Source organism: Trematomus bernacchii, unplaced genomic scaffold, assembly GCF_902827165.1.
Source record: "Trematomus bernacchii unplaced genomic scaffold, fTreBer1.1, whole genome shotgun sequence".
NCBI classification, from domain to species: Eukaryota; Metazoa; Chordata; class Actinopteri; order Perciformes; family Nototheniidae; genus Trematomus; species Trematomus bernacchii.
The window spans coordinates 11,889,933-11,898,861 of NW_022987313.1; positions in this window are offsets into that span (position 1 = coordinate 11,889,933).

Genomic DNA, 8,929 nt, shown 5'->3' on the forward strand with positions numbered 1-8,929 from the left:
CAAGGCCAGCAAATTCACATCAGCTTGTAAATGAATTAAGCAATTATGAAACCATTTTAAAATCCCGTTTTTTTGTTACTAACAATAACGGCAATATATTTTTACCTACAGAAATTGAACCTCATGTCACACCAAAACAAAATTAACCCTCACTACTGAAACATTTTTAAGGTATTGTATGGTATGTCCTGTTGTTTTTAGGCAGTCTCTGCTCACATAACTGGCTGCTTTGTCTCCCCCAGCTGTTTCATTCATGTATTGTAGGACACTTGGCAACAGTAATAGGTTGATACCTCTCAATACAGCTGGATAATAAAAACTAGAATAAATACCTGAAAACCGCACACAACTTTTTGCTTTTAACTTTATTTACAATTATTGAAGAACGTTGCTTCAAAAAGATAAAAAATGTTGACGGACTGCATATTGCTAAACGGTAAGAAAACAAAATGTTTAAAAGTCTCTGATCATCAACTCAATCAATGTGTTTTCAGTAAGGCTGATTGAAAATTTGCCCAGGACAGAGTCCTATTAATAAAGCACAGTCTGTACACGCCCACTCACACACACCTAAGAAGAGGTCCAATCAGTCAATAAAAACACCTGTGTAGGGCCTGTATTGTGTTGGAACTGAGTTTGGTGAATGATTTGTCACTAAGATTTCTTTCTCAATCAGTGGGTGTTTCTCAATGTCGAGTAAAGCTGCTCCAGAGCCACTATTTCAAGCATACTACGTCATCGAGTGCCGCCGAAGTACTGTTCCAATGTCCAGCATACTTGGAATTCTACCGAGACCGGCGTACTTCATTTGGAGAAATTTCGAGGCTGCACATGTGTAGACTCCGCGGTCTTAAAATCCCCACAATGCTTTGCGCACGGACCAATTTCCCCAAATCTGTGGCGGAAAAAAATTAAGGCGGGGCCTCTCATATGACGCACACCTGCACACTTGCTAGCCTGTTCCACTCTTTGGGTGTTTCTCAATCTCGAGTACGCTTGCTTGGTAGCACATGTCTTCCGAGCGTCTTGCTTCAGAAGCGAGGCAAGAATACTTCCTGGCATTCGGAAAACAAAGAGTGGAACAGGCTAGCAAGTGTGCAGGTGTGCTTCATATGAGAGGCCCCGCCTTACATTTTCCGCCACAGATTTGGGGAAATTGGTCCGTGCGCAAAGCATTGTGGGGATTTTAAGACCGCGGAGTCTACACATGTGCAGCCTCAAAATTTCTCCAAACGAAATACGCCGGGCTCGGTAGAATTCCAAGTATGCTGGACATTGGAACAGTCCTTCGGCGGCACTCGATGACGTAGTATGCTTGAAATAGTGGCTCTGGAGCAGCTTTACTCGACATTGAGAAACACCCCGTGTTTTCCGAATGCCAGGAAGTATTCTTGCCTCGCTTCTGAAGCAAGTGACTCGGAAGACATGTGCTACCAAGCAAGCGTACTCGAGATTGAGAAATACTGTGTTTCTCAATCTCGAGTACGCTTGCTTGACGCTTGACGCTTGAATCCTTCCTAGCCTCGGAAAACGAAGAATTGTGGGACAGGTGTGCAGGTGTGCGTCATATGCGAGGCCCCGCCTTAAATGGAGCGTGATTTCCGCCAAAGATTTGGAAATTGGTCCCGCTATGAAGTACGCCGGCCTCGACATTGAGAAACACCCCCAGTCTTTCTGCTATGATGCTTTACATTTAATTAGTCAGGTGAGACAAATGTTACGCCTCTTTTGCCATCTTTAATATGAGCCAATCGGTGATCACCAGAGTCTTTAGCAGTTAAATGACTTACCCAAATGTCAACTTTGAAGCATGAGCTTGTCTACACTATTTTGAAGGGGAATTTTGCAGATTTTTTATCTAAACTGATAATTTTATTTCTGGCAAAAATATGAATGATAAAAAGAAATGCACCACTGTGGTGAATTTCAACCTATATCTTTTAAGTTAAATGCAGTCATGAAAGGCCCACAAATTCATACAAATGTCCTTTAAAATAACTGAAAAACTCTTCTTTACATATACTCCACTGTTAGTAGACAGCTTTTTTTTGTAAAAGCACAATATATAGTGCCATTCAAACATTGTCAGAAACCAAGTGACCCAGTTTCTCAGTGTGGAACAACCATCTGCTGCTTTAACCACATGCCGTATTGACTCAGTTAAAGAGACACAATGAGCTGCCTCGGCTTCTGAAAGTAACGCTGGTTGAGCTAAACGCACCTTTGCAGCAGCAACACAAATATGTGAGGGGCATGATATTTTTGGTTATAGAGAGAAAGTAAACAAATGTCTCCCAGTAAATTGGCTTACATCTCAGAACACTCAATCAACCTTAAGACTTCTGTTTTGTTTCTTTCTCTGTTGTCTTCCTCATTAACATAACTAAACATGCTGCAGTGCTCTTCTTTATGCCATTATGCAACTTCAATCCAATCCAATCCAACTTTATTTATAAAGCACTTTAAAACCTCCAGACCAAAGTGCTGTACAGAGAGATACATACAATATAAAATCACACAGCTCAGCTCACAAAACATAAAAATAAGTATAAAATCACATAAAAGGTACGAACACAAAACAAACCAGAATAAACGTAACAATTACAAAATAAAAATAAAAACAATAGACCACTGAAAGCAAATAAAAGCAACAATCTACTTGGTTTCGAATGCTAAGGAGAAGAGGTGGGTTTTAAGACGGGCTTTAAAAACAGACAGTGTGGGAGCCTGTCTGATTTGCAAGGGCAGGTCGTTCCACAGTTTAGGGGCGGCAGCAGAGAAAGCACGGTCCCCTCTGACTAAACTTGATGTTTAATGGATTGTTGTCAACTGCTTAATTAATTAAATCATGGGGATATATATATTGGTTTGGTGTTCATGATGAACCATAACACTTCCCAATGAATAGTATTCTCCCACCTAATGTTAAAACAAAGAATGTGTCTATTTATTTTAAAGCCCTCATTCTGAATCTCAACTAAATGCATGCTGTTTCAAATGTGATTGCAATTATGCATTAAGGTGCATCTTTGCATTAATCAGTAAGAGGCAATTAAAAAGCTCCTTGGTTCCCCTCCCCTTATTTTTTCCCCTGCACAGCCATGTTCTGCTAATAGCTTTGGATCATGGCTAAGCCTTACCTCAAATGGCTCTTAATCCAGTGGGCCTGGGTTTGGTTACCTGAGGGAAATACTATCCAGGCTCTCTGCTATCCCCACTGCAAGCTTCCAGATTAGTCCAATATATATTAATCCCCCCATTTATCTTTGTCAACTAAGGGCCAGAAATAATTTGAGAGTGAGTAAATAAAAGCGAGCACAATAAGAAAGGCATGCTTCAGACACAAGGCAGGTGCTTGCCAGCTCATACAGGTCGTCACCGGGATTGGCTCTCTAATGAGCCTCTCCGCACGGTAAATACGCCTCTGCTCATTTTGCATCATCAACATTTCATGGGTTAGGTGATTATCTTTCCAAGCAAACAAGGGATGTTTCAGAGTTTCTAAAATGGAAAAACAGTCATCAAAAACACATGACTCCTTCGAGCCTGAGTGTTTACTTATGAAATGGAGATTTTTTGAGAAAAGTGAGGCTGCTCTTGAAGAAAATAGAGGCAAGAGGTTGAACATTGCACTGGAAATTGACATAACATCACACCTTTTTTATTAGCTGAACCTTTATGTTGCCTGGACAATCTTGTGATGTGCTTGTACACACTGAGCAGCCAAACCCTGTAGGAAACATCCAAGGTTTGACATTTACTGTTAGGTGGGAGACTAATAAATACGATAGCAGAGTATATTACAGTTGGAATGTGTGTGATGTTTTGCCAAGAGATCCAAATATGATTTCAGCACGATTTCAGGAGGTTATTAGCTTCAAACTTATTTTTAAAAGGTGCCGTAAACTTCAGAAATAGGAGGTACAGTCAACTCTCCTGTCATAATTTCTTTACAGGAGAGTTTTTGGGGACGACTCAGCAGAAATGAAAGTCTCTCGGAGTGTACCGCAGGGATGTCCTTCTGCCCTGCTAGTGGAACTCATTACAAGTGGTATGCCTCTGCAACTCACCCACTGAGACGCTGGCCCAGCGCCACGGTTTCCTGACATGGTGCAGATACACCATCAAAGGTAGGGATACCCGTGTAAAAGACCTCATGAGAACCAAATATGCTACTGCTACTGCTTTCAGCATTTCATTGGCTTCAGGATTTCAAGGGACCTTTGTTGGAAAACTGGAAATAATTTCTTCCCCGACTGATGTTTCTTATTGGTTTATGTGGATGTGATTGATTTGCAATGCAGAATATAACAATGTGACTGTTACAGATGTTCAGCACTTTTACTTATATGCTTTTAGTTGTGGGGACACTCATGTACATTTCCACAGACAAGAAGCTATTTTCCAATCATTTAGATTACACCCTGTGATTCGGATCAGCTCCAATGATTATTGGGTTCTTCCTTATATCCAAGTCCAGTAAAACTCAAAGATATGAATTTAAAGCAAATAGAACAACTTTTACTCATTTTTCCAGGGAATAAAACTTCTACTGTAATTTATTTTCAGGTTGCACGTGTCCCAAAAGGAATCTTATTTATTTTTTGATCCACGATTTAAAAGGTACCATCTGCCCGTGTGCAACACTCATGAGGAATATTTACCCAAAGAAAATGTAGCGGTGAAAAACTCATGTCTGCGTGTCAGTCTGACCCTTGGTCAGCTCCTGGATGAGAAAAGCCCCTCAGTGTTGTTGAGTGATGGGGGTTACAGAGGAGCTGGGCCAGATGGTCATCTCTCTGCAGCCTGTGACATCCTCTCCTACTTTCCATTGCCCCATTTTCACCACATCAGAGTGCTGCTGCTGACAACCAAACATGTAGCTTCTCTAAAAGTGCATGTGGTCAAAAGAACCATCACAGCATGTTAATGAATGTTTATTCATCCAAGTTATCATTTCAAGGAGTCAGAAAATGTAACTTTATAATAACCTGCAATAAAATAACTAATTATTTACCCGTATATTTAGAATTTAAATAATGGAAAATAGTTTCACAATATCTTCCATATGTTTTGTGCTTTGCTACGTTGGCTATTTGACTGCCCTTATATCCAGACTTAGTCATTAAGGGGTATAAATACCATATATTATTTGAATCTTTCCTCCACATTTAACAAAACTCTTGTAATTCAAGAAAACAGGCTCTTGACATTAATTGATCGTTAACATAATCATTAACATTCCTCTCTTTGCCGGAGATTAAGGGCATTGTGTCACTCCAACTAACAATAACTGTCAGGTTCACCAGGAAGTCAAATATTCAGTGTGAGGGGTGAAAGGAGCGCTGTGCATCTGACCAGCTGAAGGGGGGGGGGGGGGGGGGGGGGGGGTTCACCCTGCCAACAGATTTAAGTGGTCGCTGAAGACCCTCTGACGTGATCTGTGTATTTCATATGAAAGCAGTATTTCCATAATCCTACATCTCTCTGTTAACCACTTGTCTAAATAGTCATAAATCAGCGCTGAATTCCTGCTTTTATTTGGAAGGCAACGCTTCCAAAGCTGCTGTAGGATAACCTACCGCGAGACTGGGAAAAGGTTCACTACATTATCTCCTTCCCAACAAAGAAACATTGGAACTATATGAACAAAACATGAGAATGTCAGTGAAAGATTACCATGATTACAGTATATCATTGCCTTGTTAAACATAATCCAATCTCTTTTGAATACTAGAAACCCTTGCACAAAGACAGCTCAGTTTCTCACCTTCCAGTTCTACAGTAACTGTTAATGTCCTCGGGGAGAGGAAATCACCACCAGTTACAAGAGAGGACTTACTGAGTGATCCATTTTCCCTCCCACAGATGAGAAAGTTAATAGGTTATGTCCTCACCCTCAGCTGGGATTGCCATTTCCTTTTCCTTTGACCTGTACATCAGATGGGAGACTTACAGGAATCAAGGTGCAGAAGAACAAACATGAACGCTGGGAACCTGAGGGCTGGGCCCAGCCTGAGGGCTGGGTCTGGGGCTGAAAGGGCTCTTGGTCTGGGGCTGCCTGCTCAACTCTGCCTGCCAGTCTATATGAGGGAGGATTGGAAAAGTCATCAGCAGGCCTCAGGCCAGGGCCCCGCTTGAACACGGGTGGCCACCAACACAGAGTCTCCGAACAAATGGCTTTACATGATGTGATCACTATCTGATGCGCTGCGAGGCAGGGCGAACGCAACATAAATGGCACTTTCCTGTTGAAAGAGAAATCATGGATGATGTAACAGCGCTGTGTTCGAGGGTGGCCAGAGAAAACAGAGATGAACAGGGCTCTGTTTGTCTGCTACCCAGGCAGGCAGCCTCAGCCTGGGTAGCCTTTCCGTATTCAGAAAGTCAGTCATAAAACTTTTTGGGTGAGGTGAAAGACAGAGTTGGCTTTGCGGCTTTCTTCATGCTGACTTAGCAGAGGTCAGGCAGTGTGCTGTAAGTCGACGTCTGTAAGAAAAACTATGGAACACATCCACTACGCATTATGCTATATCACCATTTGGAACAAAACAGAACAATTACCATCCTAATTTATGCATTTGGACCATTTCCCATAGGGATGACTCATGCCAGGGAAATACAGAGCAGCTTGAATATGACTGCAATAAATATAATGTTTAGAGCTGGCTCCAGTTCAGTTCCCTTCAATATGACCCTTGCTACAAGATTGACACAATTCCCTAAAATAAGCCAACAGTGGACTTGGCTTTGTGCAACAAAGGTTTAGATCGTATGATTTGTAGGAAGGGGTTGCCACAACTTGTGCTCAACATGGCCAATATGGTGTGGTGCAGCATATTTAACCGCTGATGTAAACCATTTCCATATGGCACAGTAATGTGGAGTAAATAGACAGACCACTTGAGGGCGCAACAGCCACAGCACTGATCACATGATCCTCCAGCAGACATGCCTGCACACTGTACTCCTGCACTAAGGCTTGTGTTACATGACATATTCCTCAGTTCGAGGTCCACTATGGGAAATGATTAAATATGCAAGGTTATGTGAAGGAAAACTCACTGGATGGAGATGAAGGATCATCATTTTCTTTTTTTCTTAGAACAATACTGCTTTACTTATGAAATAAGAATACACTGTCATGTGTACTTTTTACTCGTCTGGGAAGTATCCATTTCTTTCACCTGCCACATGTTGCACCCCCCCCTTCTCTGGCTGGAAGCCCCCTATAAAGACATGGCCCTCTGCCTGCTCTTTGTGGTTCACGTCCCTGACCGTTGGTCCTCAGGTCAGACCGCCAGTCCCTCAGGAGGAAGGTCTTCACCTTTCTTCCTTTAAAACAACAGCGGTGGCCGGGTCAGAGCTCTGTTTTTTAACTGACACTTCCTCAAGATGGCTACCAGCGGGAACAGCTGCAGGTAGAGGAATAACCACAGCTGGTGCAGAAACATTACCACTGGGATGTGAATGCACCAAAATGATTTGTAAAATTATAATTTTCTCGTCTCATAACATTCAAAAAGGCTTGGCTAAATACACACATTACAGCTTGTATATGGTCAATAGAAAAGCTTAATGAGAGGACTTCACAACTCAAATTCAAGTTGTATGTTATGCTAAGTTGCAAGTTGGTTTTACTATAAAATGGCCATTTGTATTTTTAGGTACCAGTGTTACCGGACCAGTATTTCACTCTGTGTCTGTCCGTCTCACACACACGCACACACACACAGATGCAGATGTAGACAAATATGTTCACCATCGCTCTTATTTTTGGAGGCGCATTGAGGTCTTTTGCCAAATACAACTTTATACTGTACTGCCCGGCCTCCATTCCAAATGGCTCTATAACAGTTTAGGAACCTCCAGAGCCCACAAAGACCAAAAAGAAACAGAGGAAAAAGTGTAATTGGCAGCCAACCACACATATTCACTGAGCTCATCCCACCAGGCAGCAGTAAATCATTATGAAAGCAAAATACATTGTGGTTGATGCTATCATCTAAGACCAATAAAGCGCACATTTGTAGGAACAGCCTTCTCACATATAGCTGTCACTAACTGTCATATCAGAAGACCTTTCCCCGTGTGGATCCCAGTGTTGCAGAAATAGGACAAAGGTGCAACAAGGCTGGAACAATTCTCATATAAAAGGCAGAAAAATTAAACTCTTGGCACCAGATTCACCCTTAGAGCCGATTGAAAGGGATTCGCCTGAGGGACATTTACACTCCATTCCCACAAGAAACACGCAAGGAGATGATAAATTGGCCACTAACAAATTGTGAGCTGCACTCCTGATGGTGGTCGTAATCAGCCTTACATTTAGTCAAAATGGAAAATTGCGTGTTCCTGTTGTTATAACAGAAATGTGGCCTATTTTAAGAGACCAATTGGCTTGCTCGTTTCTGTGCTCCTGGGACTTTATTCCCCCTTGAAAAGTTTAACATCCAAACAGCCCAAATAAACAATAAGAGAGGATATGATTAAGTAGCTCTGGTATTTGTGACACCAGAAGTTTGTTGCTTTTAAACTCTGTATCTCACATTGTATTCGCTCTATGATTGCAGCCTTTTAAGGTTTACCAATTGTTTCAATCATAACCATGTGGTGCCCTCCCATGATGCTCTCTGCCTGATGTCGTGTATTAAAGGGAAGGAAAGCGAGGGCGTCATCCTGTGACAGGGGCGTCAGTAGGCACCTCATTCCCTCTGGGCCTCACTTCGCCCTTTCGGCTCCAGAGGGGCGTGAGTGGTTTGTCTCCTGCTTGAAAGACATGAGGCTCTGCCAAGTTCAGCCCGGAGACACTGACTACTATTAGCCGGCTTCCTGACCAGGGCTGGGGGAGGGCGGGGAGGGGGGAGGGGGGAGGGGGGAGGGGGGGGGGGGGGGGGGAGTGGGGGGTGGTTCATCCTCTCTGTCTCAA